Raw genomic sequence first — 19,655 nt, 5'->3', positions numbered from 1 at the left:
CAGTATGGAGCTGGTTTGAAACTACGACCTAAGTTTTATGGACCGTATAAAATCATAGTTGTTAGATCAAATGACAGATATGAAGTCGAAAAGTAGGATGCCATGAAGGACCGAATTTGACATCTACTGCGGCTGACCATATAAAGCCATGGTCAAATTGATTGATGTTTGTATCAGCTCAAACCTAAGGACCTGATACTCTTTTTTCTTTTTTTGGTTTTTTTTTTTTAATTCTCTTTGCAGGTAGATGATAGTGACGTCCACTCAACAGACATCGAGGACGATGCCCCCTCAGGATGGCCGAAGCTGTGGAGATCATCGACGACCGATGCTGAATTAGAATACCAGCGTGGTAACGTCATCCCAGCTTAGCGCAGTGCGGAGCAGTTAAGACAAAGCCAGATAGCGTCCAGACGTGGAAAGTAGCAGATGCGAGCGGATGGCTTGCTTGTCCTCAAGAGTTAAAGAAGACAGACGGTCTTCTTTGGTGTTTACGTGCCTTTGATGCTTAATAACGTATTCTATCAACGCCGGTGGAACTAATAGTGTGTGTGAATTGTTCATCATTACATAAATCTTGTGGACTGATTATTTATTCCTTGCATTATCAATTCTTACTTAACTTACCTTTGTTTACTTTTATCTATTTCCCATTAGTAAAATAAAAGCATTTAAAAATGCAATACTCGTGCTCTATTTGAAAGTAAAACCTACATTAATGTGTTCCTTTGCCCGCTGTAGTCTTTTTTTTCGTTGCTAAAATTAAGATAAGGCTTTTTTCGTGGAATTCTACCTCTCAGTCCAACATCTGTTAATCTTCTCCTGATTGTTCTTGAACTGACAGAAACACCAGCATCATTCAGATCACTTCTGATGGCCGCTGATGACATTTTTCTATCTTGAAGACATAGTCTTTTTATTCTTCTGTCATCAATAGATGTGGTGCACCTTTTTCTTCTTTGTTTTTTATTGAATTTGTCTCCTGATATCGTAAACAAAACTTTCGGACTCCAGATGTAGTCACTGAACCACCCACCTGTCTTGCAATTTCAGCATAGGAAAGACCAATTTCTCGTAAAACAATAATATTACATCTTTCTCTAGGTGTCCAATCTACTCTTTTATTTGATGTCATTGCTTCTTGAATAAATATTAAAAATTTTTACAAAAATTCCTACTTGTAATTGCAGTATATAAGAAACAGGTCCTCCTTCTACAGAAAAGCAAAATAATGAATTGTTTCAAGTGTAAACATGATGTCAGCTTCTACTGGCAGTTACTAACATTTGATTGGTTCTGTGAACAAGAACAGTGATTGGTCAGGAAAGCTAAACATTACAAACCACTTCCTAACTGTGTTTTTTTTATTTATATTAAAGTACATATAACTTTTTTTGTATTGCAAATAATTGAATTTTGTGTTTTGTATTGAATTCAGTAATAAATTCTCTTTAAAATGATATATACAAGTTTGCAATTTGCGAAAGGTAACATTTTCTATAAGCATACAAAGTTCAAAAACATAAAAATTTCCAAAAGTGTCCACAATTTTGGCCACCACTGTATATTCACGCAAATAAACAAAATAAAGAAAAGTTCGTATCATACGAAAATAAAAATAAAAATCTAAGAAAACAGTCAACAGCTGTGGCTTTAAACATATTTGTTGATAATTTATGTGATTTTGTGATAAAGTAACAGATCATTTATCAGACGATTGTAATAAATTTAACATAGCACAAAAGAAGGATATTCAGAAACGAAATGGCAAATGTTTCTTGTGTTATAAAAAGTTCCATACTAAAAAATTATGCAGAGTTAAGGTTGAATGTAATGTATGTCATAAAAGGCAACAACACAGAAAGGGGGTTATGTGAAAAGGTCTATCCAGTTGTAAATGATTCTTTATGTGAACAGGTTAATTCTATTAATAACTCTCAAACAGTATTGGCGTCAGTAATGCCAGAAAAGAAAGAAATTACAAATGGTAAACAAATTGTTTTTCTACAGACATTTCGAGTCATTGTTCGTGGTACAGGAATGAAAACAAAAGTTCGTTGTTTACTTGATTCAGGAAGTCAACGAACATTTATTCATGAAAATTTATCGAAGAAATTAATTTTGCCAGTCGTAGGTAAAGAAAAAATACATTTACACACTTTTGGTAATAATGCTGCAGTGAACATTACAAAATGTAGGGTTAAATTCCAATTATGTAAGTATCGAAAACGAAAATACTGACTAATTTGACTATTGAAGCATTAGAATCCCCAGAAATTTGTAATGCTTTAATAGAAATTCCTAACCAAGAACTGTATGACCAGATCCAATCTTTAAATATTATCTGATTATGAAGATGGTGAACGTAATCATCTTAAAATTGATATTCATCATAAAATTGTCCGATCAGATTATTTTGGGGAAATAGTTTCTGGTAAAACAAAACGTTTAAGTTCATCGGTGATGTTAATAGATACACTGATGGGATGGTCAATTCAAGGTCCAGTTACACATTCCTCTTTAAACATAAAACCATCATCCGTTGGAGTTTTAAACTGTTCTTATGAAGGATTTGGATGAAGTTCAGTTAACGTCGTTTCATTTAAAAGCATTTTGGGAATTAGAATACCTAGGTATCCATAATGACTTAAAAGTGTCCACTTCGGATGAAGAAACTCTTCGAAGTTTCGAATCAAGCTTGACTTTTAAAGAAGGCCCTTATGAAGTACAACTTCCTTGGAAACATAACTTTGATAATTTGGAAAATAATTACGATAATGCTAAGAAAAGACTTATTTCTTTGGTTAGAAGATTTTATAAGGATCCATTTTTGTATGCTGACTATAAATCTCTGATAGAGGAATACTGTAAATTGGGAATCGTAGAATCAGTAACTGAACAAAATGATACAGATCAGAATCCGATATATATTTACCACATCACCCTGTAATTCGAAAGGATAAGAATACAACGAAATTGAGGATTGTTTTTGATGCTTCATCGCATCCTCCTTATGCTCCTTCGCTAAACGAATTGTTACATCCTGGACCAAACTTAAACCCAGATCTCTTAAAACTTATACTTAAATTTCCAATTAACCGAATCGCATTTATTGCTGATTTTGAGAAGGCATTTCTGCAAATTAGTTTAGTAAAGACTAAGCGTGATGTTGTACGATTTCTGTGGATAGATGATTTGCCAGATAATGTATTTGATATTGAACCAAAAATTCTACGAATGACTAGAGTCCGTTTTGGTATTACTTCCAGTCCGTTTCTTTTAGCTGCTGTAATTAAATTCCACTTGAAGCAATATTCCACTATGTATCCAGATACTTGTTTGATGTTAAATGAATCGATGTACGTCGACGATTTTTTATCAGGAGCTCCGAATTAAGAAGAAGCTTTCAGGAGATCCAAAGAAGCAGACTCCATAATCAAAGGAGCAGGAATGAAACTTCGAAAATAAAGAAGTACTTCTGTAGAGCTCGAAAACTATGGTCTGATTATGGATTTGAAACTAGTACATCAGACGGTACAGATATTTCATCAAAGGTATTGGGAATGTTATGGGATACTCAAAAGGACGTTTTTAAATTTGATGTCAAAAATCTATTAAATTTTGTTTTGAATTATGATACTAAACGTACAATAATAAGAACTGCGGGAAGAATATTTGACCCAGTGGGTTTTCTTTCCCCCTTTGCTGTCAGGCTGAAAATAATTTTTCAAGAATTATGGGAACGAGGAATTCATTGGGACGAAGAATTATCTTAAGAATTAAAGGAAACCTGGAAGAACTGGTGAAGTAGAACTCCTGAAGGAACTTCCAGTTGCAAGGAAATACTTTCCGACTAATGTGGAGATAATTGCAGATACATTGCAGTTACACATATTTTGCGATGCCAGCCTTAAAGCTTATGGTGCTATAGCGTATCTCAGATTTCAAGGAGAGAACATCAGCATTAGTTTTGTGATGGCTAAAACCAGAGTTTCTCCTCTAAAGAAACTGACACTACCGAGATTAGAATTAATGAGGGCAGTGATTGCAGTCAGAATTGCCGATTACCTAAAAGATGTATTCAAAGTGAGCAATATTTTACTTTGGTCAGACTCATCCATTACATTGCATTAGATAAAAAGAACGGTGAAGGACTGTAAACCATTTGCATCCAATAAGGTAGCTGAAATAAATAACTACACCGATCCTCAAAACTGGAATCATTGTAAGGGATTGGATAACCCAACCGATATACTCATGAAAGGAAAAAGTGTTTCAATTTTAATGAAAGACGTTAAGTGGTGGCAAGGTTCTCCATGGTTAATGTTACCAGATTGTTCATGGCCTCGAAGCAATTTCAGTGAAGTTAATTTTGAAGACCTGAAAAGTGAAAAGAAAACTACAGTTCAATTTGCATGTAATGTCACACCAATACCAGAACCAGTTCTCGATATAGAAAAATATAGCAAGTTGTCAAGATTGTATCGAATTACAGCTTGGATAAAACACTTTATACATAATGCGAGAAAATTTGGTGAGAAGAAAGAAGGTCCCCTAGCAGGTTTAGAACTGTCAGAAGCAGAAATTTATTGGGTAAAAACTATCCAATCAAAGTATTTTGAAGAAGAAAGAAATCAACTGCTTAATGATCAGCCAATAGCAAAGGTATCGCAACTTATTGAGTTCGATCCAGAATTAGATGAAAACAAACTGATGTGCATAAAGGGAAGACTACAATTTTCAAAATGTGAAATGAAAGAAAAACACCCATGGTTAATTCCTGGTGGGAACAAGTATGCAGAACGCTTAATTATGGATGCGCACAAAAAGGTACTACATTCAAGAATAGCTGACACATTGGCTGAACTACGGAGCAAATTTTGGATTCTCAGAGGAAAGCAGAACGTTAAATCTGTGCTCAATAAATGTTTAATATGCAGGCGGTTCACCCTGCAGTGCAAGTCATAGCTTCGCTTCCAGCAGATCGTGTTCAAGAATCTCCTCCATTCGATGTGATTGGCACTGACTTTGCTGGCCCGTTGTTTACAAGGGAAAACAAAGAAAAGCACTATATTTTATTATGTACGTGTGCAGTTACAAGAGTCATTCATTTAGAACTAGTTCCTAATTTAAGTACAGAAACGTTTTCACTTGCATTTCGAAGGTTCATTTCACGACGTGGAATATGTATATCTACTCCGATAATGCGAATACTTTCAAAAGAGCAAATCTAGAACTGAAGGAAATTAACCATCAAGAAGTTAGAGGGCTTTTCGGGAAAACTAGAATTCACTGGAAGTTTATCGTTGAAAAGGCAGCCTGGTGGGGCGGCTTTTATGATCGTCTAGTGAGAACTGAAAACATGCCCCAAGAAAATAATTGGGAAGTCGTCTCTTACAACCGAAGAATTGAGAATAGAAATAATTCTTAACAGAAATAGAAGCCGTAATAAATTCAAGACCGATGACCTATGTGTACAGTAATTCACAGGAGCTATCTCCTTTAAGTCCTTCGCATTTTCTTGTAGGGAAACGTTTGATTTTTTTACCACCGGTAAAATACGATGGAAATGTTAATGCAGATAGAAATAATATGATAAAGCGATACAACTATCGACAAAAATTGTTAGATCATTACTGGTAAAGATGGGTAAGCGAATATTTGCTAAACTTAAAATCTGCAAACTGTGTAACACCAACAAAGGTCAAAGGAGACTTTAAGGTGAATGATGTAGTCTTAATCGGAGACAACAAGTTACCTAGAAATATCTGGAATTTAGGAAAAATTGTGGAAACGTATATTGGACGCGACGATAAGATACGATCATGCAGTGTAAAACTTAAATCTGGTATAGTGAAACGACCAATACAACATTTGTATCCATTGGAACTTTCAAAATAGACTGTATATGCTGATAAAATAAGATAATTGGAACTTTAATATTTCATTTAGAAATTTATATATTATTCTTATTCTTATTATTAGTAGTAGTTATTGTTTTGTTATCTATTATTGTAGTATTAATGTAGTATTTTCCTTATGTTGTTTTTTGATATTAATTGTAGTACTGATAATTATTATTGTAATTGATAAGTAAGTATTGTATAATATTGATTAGTTAGACTTACTAATTCAGAAGTCAAACAACAAAAATCAGCGTTATATTTACAAAATTTTCACAGGACTAGTTTCGATGGTTTTACCGAACCACCATCCTCAGCTGCAAAACCGCAAATGAACAAGATAGGAAATAATGATTAGATAAGATAAGAAAGCCTGGACAAGAATAAGCTAGTGGCGACATCTGTTGGTGAAACCAGAACTAAAACATAATTTCTTTAAAGGCCGAAGGCAAATTTGAATTGGAATGAGAATCGTTAACTAGAACAGAAAGATTTTTATGAATGTGAAATGCCTCTAGAAAATCCAGTTCTCCAATGGAAGATGTTTTTTGAATAATTTTGGCAGCAGAAAAATTGAAAGTGTGATTTTCGGACCAACATGTTGATCAACAGAAGACTTCTGTGTTTCCTTTTTCTAACATATGCCTCATGTTCCTTGACGCGAAATTTTAAGGCTCTCTTAGTTTGGCCACTGTAAATTAAACCACATTGGCAAGGAATCCTATAAATACCCCAGGAATTCATATCCGGAATGGCGTCCTTGAGTATGGAACTCGGAATTTTATTGGTGGGAGAATAAACAACCCGAAAGTTAAATTTCTGCAAAGTATTGTTACGAATTTGGTATTTAAAAAGCTAATGTTAGTTCAATTATAAATTAAATGGTTATATTTCTCTCGCAGTGCAGCGCGTGACGAATATTAAAAGAAAGCTAAGCTGGAAAATTGAAAATACAAGAGAGCGTGCATTAAATAAATAAATATCTTTTTTTGATTTCGAGAAAGTACTGGAAAATTCTAGCGCGTGATTTTAAAATCTTATAAAAGGAGGAAAACATCTCAGTTCGTAGTAGTTGCGTAGTTTGTTGTTGTTTAGAAAACTGCTCTTGTTGACTGTAGCGAATTCGCGGATTAGCTTTCTTTTGCTATTTTGAATTACGTTCTATTGGACATTTGAGTAGTTAAAAGATAACTACTGTGAGATATTGTAATACTGCATGATAATTTGAGAAAATTTAAGCATTTTTGTTGACATAATAATATTTTTTTTTTTTTTTATTTTTCATCGGATTTGTGCATTCATTTCGTAACGAACCCGTACGCACGCAACAATATGTACAACTTTATAGCTAATTGATGGAAAGAAGGGAATGACAACAGAATTTTTATAATCTCCTAAAACAAGACTGTGCCTTTTAGTGTGTTGAGATGAGAATTTTTTAACTGTTTGATTAATAATGTTGGGTGAAAAGCCCCTGTCAATAGCTATTGCTTTTAAATAATTTAGTTCTTCATCAAGGACTAGTTTGGAGGAGCAAACTTGAAGAGCACGGAAAACATAGGAATAAAATGAAGCTAACTTTTGTTTAGTCGGATGACATGATTTAAAGTGTGGTGGAAGGCAAACCGATGAAGGTTTACGGTAAACCGTAGTACCGAAGTTGGATGTGTTATGTGTGACCAGAATGTCGAGAAACGAAAGAGAATTGCAAGTCTCAAGTTCAAAAGTGAACTGAATAGCAGGATGCATAGAAATCATTGTTGAAAGAACTTTATTTGAATCATCTTTATTACCTTCAAACAGGGTAAAAGTATCATCTACGTAGCGGAGCCATGCCGGGAAGTTTAAAGTTTCAAACAATTTTGTTTCATGATAATGCATGTAGATATCAGCCAGGATGGGACTGAGGGGGCTTCCCATGGCTAATCCCTCAGTTTGCTTGTAATATTTATTTTGGAAAACAAAATGTGTTTGTTTCAAACAGAGTTGAGTGAGAGAAATTAGCTCATCAATTTCGATGCAAGAGAAATGAAATTCGCTAAAAAAGTCTGGTTTCTAGACATCTTAATGCACCCTCCACTGGGACATTGGTGAATAATGATTTTACATCAAAAGAAACCATGAGTAAATTACTAGGAGAAGGGTTTTTAACCTTTTTTACAAACTCTATTGAATTTTTTATGGTGTAAATGTTATTGTCTAATAGAGTTGAAAATCTAGAAACTAAATATTTAGCTAATGGATACGAGGCAGTACCTAAATTTGATACAATAGGGCGGAAAGGAATACCACTTTTATGAATTTTGGGAAGAACATATAATCTGGCACAATTCGCAACAGATGGGATAAGCGAATGTTTTAAGTTACTTGAAATGATTTGCGAAGATTTGATCGCAGTTTTTATTTTTGACAAGTCCGAAGGTGAAGGATCTTTAGGGATTCGTTGCCAGTGTGGTTTAATTTACATTGGCCAAACTAAGAGAGCCTTAAAATTTCGCGTCAAGGAACATGAGGCATATGTTAGAAAAAAGGAAACACAGAAGTCTTCTGTTGATCAACACTTTTGGTCCGAAAATCACACTTTGAATTTTTCTGCTGCCAAAATTATTCAAAAAACATCTTCCATTGGAGAACTGGATTTTCTAGAGGCATTTCACATTCATAAAAATCTTTCTGTTCTAGTTAACGATCCTAATTCCAATCCAAATTTTCCTTCGGCCTTTATAGAAATTATGTTTTAGTTCTGGTTTCAAAAACAGATGGCGCCACTAGCTTATTCTTGTTCAAGCTTTCTTATCTTATCTAATCATTATTTCCTATCTTGTTCATTTGCGGTTTTGCACCTGAGGATGGTGGTTCGGTAAAACCATCGAAACTAGTCCTGTGAAAATTTTGTAAATATAACGCTGATTTTTGTTGTTTGACTTCTGAATTAGTATTTATTCGGCGTGTTATTGTGTCTTAATTAGTTAGACTTAATTGATGAACTTGCAGTTGATGTGGGGCAGGATGCTATAAATTGATAGTTTGCGCCGTTAGGTGGAGCTCCGAACGTCTTGTCTATTTTGATATTCTATAACTTAGTTGAACTTTTGATAGAAGAACGAAGGTGTTAAGCCTAATAATGATGAAGGCGTGTGCCTATTAATAATGCTTGTAACTCTTGTATTATATTGTAAATAAAACGTGTGGGTATTAATAACGAAACGGAATGATCACTTACCTCTGGAACTAATACTCTCTGATAGTAACGGGAATTAGTTAATACACTAGTGAAGTAAAGCACTGCGGTTTTGCATACTTTCTAAGTAAGCTATTGGTACGAATTGAAATAATTATTGCATTTAAACTTGTATTCCAAATTAAGATTTAATTTGAAATTAATGTAGATAATTACTGAGAGAATCAGATTATGTATCGTAGTTTACGTGAGATGAGAATCACTGGAGGTCACGTGTTATAAACCGACGAATTAGGATGCTGAGCCGTGAAAGCATAGTAAATTCTTAAATTAATGTCTTTTTACAAATTTATTGTCTTTATTTATTGGCTTTTTACAAAATTTTAAACGATATTAAAATGTTAATGCCTTCAAAATAAAAAACTCTTAGAACTAACATTTGTTAATATTTTTTATGTGTATACTGCGTGTTGACGCCAATAAAGTCTGCTTGGCGAGATTTGCGCCGGCGAAACGGAAAAGTACCCAATATTATGCGAGAGCTAAAAATAAAAACAACTGTTATCAAACATTAAACAAATGCCGAATAAATTTCAATCATTGTACCGAAAATTATTTCTATTTCAAAACTAAAGCAAAACAAGGGGGGGGGGAAATAACAAAAAATAATATATGTTTAAAAAATAACTGATCTTACGAACGCAGTGCTTTTAAAACTATTATTATATCCTAATATCTCTAGATGCTTCGAAATAAAAGAAAATTATGGTACTTAGGTATTATCTCGTTGAACAACCTAGTAGAGCTATTTGGCACCACTTTGACAACTTCATTTAGAATGCTGAAGTAATGATTGGCGAATAATAATAATATAAAATTTCCGCCAGTGGTCGACGGGATAATACTTTAGTACGAACGTTCCATCTAACATAATATTAAATCTTAAGGTATCCGACTACGTTCTGATCGTCAATTTTGAAGAAATTTTTCAAAAAATTTTTATTACTTTAATTTAAAACTTATATGTTTAGCTTCAAAAAGCTATTTTTGTTTTGTCTCTCCGGTGATTAGAAGTAGATTATGGCTGTTTTTGTTCTACACCATGAACCGGAAATTGCTGTTTAAAAGGCCGGAAGTTGCTGTTTAAATGGCTGGAAGTTGATGTTTAAGGGGCACAGACTGCTCTAAACAAGATTATTTCATTTGAATACTGTTGGCGATATTCAAAAGATGAATTTGAAATATATGTATTATTATTATGTGCTTAAAAATAAGATTACTTTCGAAATTTCAGTATCATATTTGGCAAAATTTCCGTTTGTGTTTACATTCTGATTTGATTACACTCTGAATTAGCGAGCTTGCCGTTATTCAGCATTATTTTTTTATCTCATTCTGCTTTGTTATTTTAACATTGTGATAAAAATATTTTCACTTTATTTAAACGTCGTAATGGGTCGGCGTGGAACTTTTCGTTCTAAAAAACGGCGATTTGCTGGAAACAGATATACTGTGAAAGCTTCTATCAGTGAATCGAAACTAGGAAACAATAAAACATTTTCTGAAAATTATAATGAAGCTAATAATGCTGCTGGTAATGAAGCTGGTAATAGAATATTCGATGTTAAAATTCTAAAATCTTTATTTTCTGCATTATCCTGTCCAGTGTGTTTCGGAACTCAAAACAATAATGAGAGTTTTAAGAACATATCATACCAAAACAAGTGTTTGTTGAGTTGACAACATTGTGTCTTGGTTCCTATATAGGAGTAATACAATTTAATAATGGATTTTTGGATATGTTAAAAATATTGGGAAACTTAATATGAAACATGGGCAATATACTGTCAAGGGATATAACTGTATTGATAAAACTCGGATTGTCGATTCAAAACGGCATTCTTTACATTCCGCAAAAATCACAAGAAAAAATTTAAGAGTTTCTTTAAAGAAAAAAATCTTCTAAAATAGAGTTAACAGAAGGTGCAATATACAAAACAGGGCACTTTTAGCAATGTAATATATCAATTTCTAATATATTTTCTAAATATAAAACTTTAAATTTGTTTTTTGAAAAACTTGTTTTTGTCAACATTTCTAATACGAAAAACACCGTAACTTAAAATATTACCATAGCAATTTTATAATACTTCCCACACATATTCTATAGAATATTCGGAATTAAATGGACTAAAAGTTTAGGTTTATATACATATTTAAGATTTTTGCAGACAATTTTGTAAATGAAGAGAGAAAAGTTTCTCGAAAAATAGCTAGTGTATGTACTCAAACAGGTATATTTAACAGACATTTTGCTTTATGACTTAGATTTTACTTCATTTTATTCCTTATGCTTTAATAAATATAAGTGAAAAAAAATAAAAGTAAAATATTGATAAATAATTTTTAGGGAACTAATCTCGTGATACTGAAATTTGAATACATTTTTGATCCAAAATGTGAGAAATAAGTAAAAATTACATTTTTAATAATATGTTTATAAACTGTTTCTATCCTTTTACGTAGCATTCTGCTAATTAACACCAAAAATGAATTTATTTGTACACTTTTTCAAAATTAGGGTATCGAACGTAGTCGAATACCTTAAAACATAAAGATAAAAATTAATTAATTTCCCAAAGATTGGGACTGGCGAAAGTAACCCCAAATAGCAGTGATATATTTTTTATAATTTTTGCCAAAGAATATTTTTAAGAGATAAAGAATATATCCATTAGTATGGCCTAAAATATTTATAAATATTGCCTGCTCGTTATAAAATGATTACTTCAGACAGCTGATGAATTGTTCGCAGTCCAGTTTTTCTACGGCAGCTTCTCACATGCGTTTACGTGAAGTATCTCTTAAAAAATAAAACATTCTTCTTTTAGATAACAAATTAGAGTTTTGCTCGCAAGTTACAACCCATAGCTACACGACACTGAACAATTTTCCTTTTATGTACTTTTCGAGAGTAAACTTGTAATACTTTTAGTACTTATATGTACTCTTCTTTTTACGTAATTTTAGGAAGTAAAACAAGAAGTTATACTCATTCAAATACACTTTCCAGTGTCAATGTAAACTTATGTCCGTATCACATTATGTTTCGTCTAGGCGGGACTGAAAGTCGAACGGGACATTTCTTGGAACCCGCATTCCCGGAAAAACCTACGTAACTATGTTACCATTTTCACTTACTAAACAGACCCTGAACGCCAAACTAATCGATTATCGCTCAGATTGGCGAAAGAGACTTTTGATTTCAAATTTCATGCTGTATCGCTGTTACGGAAGCATTTCAGTAATTTCTTTTTGGACATTTTAAACTTGTTTGTTATTATTTAAGATAATAGAAAGGTGGTAGCTATTAAGTTGATCACTTTGATCTCGACACTGGCGATTCTGAAACCTAAAGACAAGAAACGTGCAGCAAAGACGTGAAGCAGTGTTTGCTCAAGAGAGTTAGCACTGGAGGTAAGAATATTTTATTTATATTTTTCAACACTTTTATAAACTTCTATTTCAATTTACTATTTGTTAAACTTTTTAATAAATTTCAATATTATGAACTTTCTTTTATGTAATCTAATTCCAAAATGTTTGTACTAAACAATCATGTTTCAAGATTATAATAAATTCTAATTATATATTGCTTATGTAATTAACATTTATTTTTAATAATAGTGTTACTATTAAGCAGAATTAAATTCGAAATTTAAAGTTTGAGAAACACGTAATTCTGTGCATATATTTGTTTTTGATGTGAACTTATTTAATTTTAAATACTTGGTGTGTGTATAAATATGTGGATGCGTGTGTGGGTGTTAAGTTTACACTGTAAGTATGTTATTATATCAATTTGTTTATAGTTGAAAATTAAGTTTATATATAGTTAATTATCCCAAGGCTATATGGTGACATAAAAATACTTAAATGTTACATACGTTTAAATAAAATTTTAATGTTTTCAATGAATACTCTGGTTGTTTGTGATTTAAAAATTTAAGCAAAGCTTGCACCTTCAACTACATGATGTCCATCTGCATTCAATAACAACAATATTAAATTATTCCAGTAGTTTATTATAAATAACTTTCTTGATATCTTATTTTGCTACCTAAAAAGTTGCATATATTTTTAGGTTTCAGAGGGATATCGATGATAGATTAGCATGGATATCTGTGCATTTGAGATTTTACACAATAGCATATCTAATCAAATTGCCAAAAAATAATACCAGATTTAGAGAAGCAATTCCACCAGGAGAAAGATTAGCTGTCACTCTTAGCTTTTCGGCCACAGGTATAGGTAATTTATATATCTGCATGTCATTCAGTTACCTAGCTGTTAATATATATATATATTATTATAAAGAATTATCAGATTTAATTATATTTAATTACAATACAATTTTTTAAATGTAATGTAATCATATCTAGCACTTTCGTGCATTAAGCTGCTGAAAAATATCAACAAAAACATAAAATAAGAAATTTATAACCAATTTTTCACAAATCCCAAAAACTGAAATTCATAAGTAATAATTTTCAAATATTCGTATAAATACAAAAAAGAATTTAATAAATGTTAAAACCAAAACAATCTTTGATGAGAGTATTGCCTTTAAATTTATCTTTGACAAAACTGTGAATGATAATAAGATGTCTGTGAGGTAGTGAATGAAGGTAGTTAAGAATATTTTTCTTGAAATTTGGCTCTTTAAATAAATCTTGAAATTTCGACTGTACAATATTAGTATGAAGGAGAGTCTTACCTTTCTTTCTGTTCCCTCTAGTACCTCTGCGTTTTTTTACTAAAAAGACTGAATTGTTCATATACAGTAGCATAAAAGGCAGATTTACTATATGATAATCTTCCATCAGTTTAATACGCAAAAATACTAGGCATTATGTTTTTAAAAAGAATTCTTTTGTAATTAAATATATAAATATATATTGGTGTAAAGAATTATCAGGTTTAATTAAAGATAAATGTATAAATTCAAAATTCCTTATGATAGAAGCGTAAGTTAAATAACATTAAACTATTATTTATTGAAAATATAGTAGACATTTAGTAGACATTTTGTAGATATATTTTATATTTATCACTGATGGTTATACTTTTTTCTTTTAGGAGAAGCACAAAGCTCTTTATCCCATAAATGTGGCTTCTTTTGAATTTCGTCAATGAAATTGGCTTCTATTTCCACCGTCCACGATCGTACTGTTCTCGCCATCGCCATATTGGAAGTTACCCGTGATCCTGCAGAAGCAGAACTTTCGTCTGATTGGTTGACTCTATCCGGGACCCGAGACATTTTCAATCAGGTTTGAAAAAAATCCCTCGTAGCCGCAACACTGCTTCCGTAGCTAGGCCGGACTCCGCTTCAGGCACGGCTCTTTTTTCTAGGAATCCTCCCGGTTAAATCAGTGCCTCCAGAATCTCGTTTCTCAGAAAAGTCCCGTCTAGCAGGGACTGTAGCCAAGTGTGATAAGGGTTTTAAGCAACAATGTATATGCGATCTGAGCACCCTCTGCGTAGCCTGTAACCCTTATCACATACGATATTTGTTGCCGGAACAAAACGTTTGCAGCAACAGTTCTGAGAAACGCCCTTTGACGAAATAGGGTTACCATCTTCACTTGGTAAACAGGCTGAAAGCCAACAAGAATCAGTTATCACTCAGATTGGCGAAAGTGACGTTTCCTTTCAAGTGACATTCGCTTCTTCGTGTTGTTTTATATTGCTAATACGCTTTCCGTTTTAAACTTTATTGTTAGTAATGGAAGATAATAGAAAGGTGATTGCTATCAAGTTAATCACTTTGATCCCTACTCTGGCACTTCAAGTAACAGATAAACACACTTCTGGTTATAGTAATCAATTACATCAGTAATAGCCTAAAACTAAAAAACTAAAAATAAACTAAGTATAGTTTAAAACGTGTGCTGGATAAGTCTATTTATCAGACATTATTTATGTGTATTTTCTGTTGTCTGCATTGCAATGAAAATTTGATGGCTCACTGGAAAATTTGTGACCTGGTGACCACCTTCTGACCTTGACTAACTTTATGGCTCATAATTACTGTTCTGTCCATTCAAACAAACAAACAGAGAGAAAAAAAAAAAGACCTTTTATGACAAAAGTCTATATGGCTGATATTTACATCCTCACAGCCAGCAGATACTATTTAGCAAAATGAAGATCAAATAAAGCATATGAATACATGAGAAATCAAACATGTGCGAGTTGTTTACTGTCCCATAGAACACTCGGTAATACACCTAAAACACATTAATTATACCAACTCTAGAAATTAGGTGTTGCACATCATGAGTTTTTTTATGTGATTACGGCAAAACCTCGAGTGATATCTGCCTAACAGGAGGGATCTCTTTGTAGAAGATTTTTTAAAACTGGCTCGTATACCAGTTACAAATGGGGCAAACCAAGGAAACGTCATGTAGCCAGCCCGTTCGCGGCATTCTAACTTGAGACAGAACTACTAGTGTTCAACGGCACTTCGGCCACTAGTAGGCCCGTGCACTTAATTGGAAAGTGCAATTCATTATGTAAACAGACATGAAGGTGATAATCAGTTGTGCGCTGTTTTAAGTAATCAAATGTTATAAATACACAGCTGTTACATTTCTTATTATTTATTAGTCATGTTTTTATTACGTAGATCATACGTATGATATAATTATGAATTAACCCAATAACAAAATGTGTACACTCTTTAGTACTCAAATACTCATCAATTATTTTTCAACTGATTATTACATACCCATAATAATTTGCAAAGAACTGATAACTATAGTTGCTGCCAATTACATAATCGTTATCTGAATTAAAAGTAACTTCAAATAAACTTCTTGGCAATGTTCATTTTTGTATTCATACATACATATAATAAGTCATATATTTACATACAGATAGAGAGATGCGATGGTTTGGAAGTTGTTAATATATATTTATTAGTATTAATGTAATGAATAAGATTTATATTAATGAATGTATATACAAATGTTTTTCATCAAGCATAATAATAAATCCATAAATTTCCAGTGTTTCAATATGTAGCATTTACAATAAAAGTATAGTTTCTAATGTATTTATAATCCGAAATGTATTTCATTAATAACATGAAAATAATAGACAAATTTAATGAGTATTCTCATTATTACATAAGCTATGCTTTTCTTTTTTTATGCATCTTTTATGCTGTTTAAAATGTGTCACTGATTATGCAATTAACAATTTAAAAGATAAGTAATTAGAAGAAAAGCCGCGCATATACAAACGGATTTTAAAAAATTATTCAACTTAAATTTAAGAAATAAAATTCTATTATATAACAGTGTTATAATACACGATCAGCACGAAATACGACAAATTTGGCAAACTTTTGGCTACGAACAATTTGTAAACAATCCGAAATGCAAGAACGTCGTAAAATACTGTCAACTCTGAAATTTCCACGATTATATATTTAATGAATATATACACATCTAAAAAATGACTCAGGCAGTTGTATTACAACAAAACAGCAATAATTAAATCGGCCTCTATTTCCACCGTCCATGACTTCACAGTGAGAGCCATCGCCATATTGAAAGTTACCCGTTATCCTTCAGAAGCAGAACTTTCGTCTGATTAGTTGAACGTTCGAGGAACAATTCTCCAGCCGGAACATTTTCGGACAAGTTTTAAAATGTTGCTTGTAGCCGGGACATGTTCCTCCTAGCTAGACGAAACATTTCTCGGAAGCCTCCCGCTTAAAGCAGTGCTATTAGAATCTCGTTTCTGGGAATTGTCCCGGGTGAGCGCGCGCGACCATAGAAGTAATAGGGCCATAAAGCTTTACAGAAAACATCGTCAATTATTTTTATTATTTGATGTGTTTCCTTGAAAAAATATTTCAGAAATGTGATATTGTAAATCAAAAACTGTTTCAAAATGTTTTATTATTCGATAAGAAATAACTTCCGTCACACACACACACACAGATCGTATTTTATTCTCAAGTGTCAAGATGTAGAAACATCTTTTTACTCGGCTTCTGATAAAGATCGGGTGGGGGGAGAAAGAGAAGGGTGAAAGGAGTGTGGGAGGCGGATGAAAGAGAGAAACGTAAATCGCTGTAAAGTACTTGTGTTTCAAAATCGTAACACTGGGATAAATTTGGGAACTGCAGATTTTTCTGGATGATATTTCATTTTATAGACTTTTTTTGCCGAGATTTATCTAAGTAAACAACGATAATAATAATAGTAATAATAATAATAAGAAGACGAACATTCAACGCTATGGTCGGGTCAAAATGTAAGAGAACTAATTAACCCAACCATTACAACAAATTGCTGAGAAACAGTAGTTACCTAATAATCTTTCTGTAGTCTTTACCTCTAGCCCACGAGAGCTAGATGTACGAGTTAACAGGGTATTATTTACTTAAATCCATGGTTTTTGTTTTTACCTGAATGTGGCAACAACGTTTTTGTGTCTTCATTATCGTATGTTTGAATCAAAGGTACGATTACGACGAATATTTGTTGCTGTATTGCTCTATACTTCATGTGTTAGAATAAGGATTGCCTAAATTGCTAAAGACTGACTATTACATCGTTGTTTGAATTCGTAAATAAAGGGTGTATGTAAAATATGATTGCCTAAATTTGTAAAGAGTGAAAATTACATCGTTGCTTAAATTCGTAAATAAAGACGTATATTGCATCATTGCTTAAATTTGTAAATAAAGACAGTTTACATCATTGCTTAAATTTGAAATTGTGTATGCACTTGGACAAAAAATCATACTTGTGTGAAATTAACAGTTTTTAATTAATTGTTTGTGGAAATCTTGGCATAATTATATCACAGGATGGCTGATACTCCTTAATGATTATTAATATTGTTTACAAAGATGATTCCTTGTGTATTTGCAGCGGATACCAAGTTACAAAATAGTAAAAAATATTTGACAATAAATTTGGACAAGATTTTATTTAGCCAACCACATTTATTATCATTAAGAAAATAAATATTGTGAAGTATATACCAAATTTCATGACATCGAGGTTGGTTGAAATAAGGTCATATTTATTTATGCAGAATTTATAAAAAGTTTCATACCTGCGAGAGATAAATTAAGTGATTTAAGATAGCTGTCAAGCAAAACAAAGATTAGATTAATTTGTAGTAATAACTTATTTACAAACTTAAATGTGCATTTTCTCAGAGGAGACAAACTTTTTATCTTTTAAATGACTAAAGAGTTGTGTATTTAAAAGAAAGGGTTGAGGTTTCATTTGCTGATCCACAAAGCGAAACCACATGAGTATGCATGGGCCATGTAACCAATCATCTAAAGGAAAGTGTAGATTTAAATTTGAATATATTTCTGTATCCACAAAAGAAATCACAAATGTGTGTGTGTGTGTGTATGGGCTATATAACTAATCGTTGAAAGGAAAGTGTTGATATTCATATATTTATTCTATCCATAAAGAGAAATCGTGTTCTTGCACTGGTTATGCAACCAGTCATTTAAAGAAAAATGTTGATTTAAATATATATATATTTCTTCACAGAGAAGAAATTCATATGTATTGTGAAGTCAACTAAACCAGTATATGTTTGTGAACCAGGAAGAGAAACCTCATGTGTCTGAAATGTGTGAAAGTGATGTGAACGAGAGAACAATATGGATCTACATAAACTTGCCAATGAACAAGTGGAAGGTAAACATGTAGACAATACAGACACAAAAGTTGCTTAAAGTGAACCTACATTTATCCACGCTAGAAAGAAACTTTATATGCACAAGATGTGTAAGAAGACATTTGCAAAATAGAAGTTACTTAGGTATATATACTAACATTCACGTGGGTAAAAAGACCATAGTGACTCGGAGGGAATTTTTGAGCAAAGGCTATTTAAGATGACACATGTGTATTCACACAGAAGAGAAATCATATATTTGTGAAGTATGTTAAAAATCATTTATAGTAAAGTGTAGTTTGAATGCATACATTTGTATTCATACATGGGACAGATCTAGTGTTGCCACCTCTTGGCTGTCAAAATTCAGCAGAGAAAAAAAGTTTCCGGGAGAAAAAAAAATTTTTTTTTTTCAGTTGCAACTGAAAGAAACTCCGCCTCCTTAATCTCGTTTAAAAATATTTTTTGAGCTGCAGGAGCAAGCACACTCTCGCAAATACAGTACATTTTGTTCTACCACAAGAAATCATTTTTGCCAAAGAAGAATCTGGAAATAGAGTGCTATACAATTTGTGCAATCCTGGCTATTAAAAGTGTGATGATGCTTAATCCTATGATACGCTGAAGTAATTTCAATTGCTGATATATTGTTCTGTTCTGAAGATTTCTTCACGAAAAAGTTTGAAACCGATTGCAATGAACCCTATTCAATATTAATGACTGGTGTTTCTTGCTTTGGGAATGTCCAGTTAAAGCTTTAACATCCTCGTACTTAATATTAACCGTTTTCCTACATACTTTACATTCTCCGTTAAAGTTGTCTCTCTTTATAAGCCAAT

General features: G+C 32.5%; 1 long non-coding RNA gene across 1 annotated transcript in view; it reads right to left on the bottom strand.

Moving 5' to 3' along the window:
- The window catches only part of LOC146997198 (uncharacterized), a 107,841-nt gene that overhangs the window by 32,452 nt on the left and 55,734 nt on the right, over positions 1 to 19,655 (bottom strand). Inside the window, exon 2 of the long non-coding RNA XR_015041006.1 lies at positions 13,325 to 13,431. This is a non-coding gene — a long non-coding RNA (uncharacterized LOC146997198). The remainder of the gene's footprint in view (positions 1 to 13,324; positions 13,432 to 19,655) is intronic.

Source organism: Stegodyphus dumicola, chromosome 5 (genome assembly GCF_044657685.1).
Source record: "Stegodyphus dumicola isolate Sdum_Otavi_A_Nest chromosome 5, ASM4465768v1".
Lineage (NCBI taxonomy): Eukaryota > Metazoa > Arthropoda > Arachnida > Araneae > Eresidae > Stegodyphus > Stegodyphus dumicola.
This window is presented reverse-complemented; position numbering and strand designations above follow the sequence as displayed.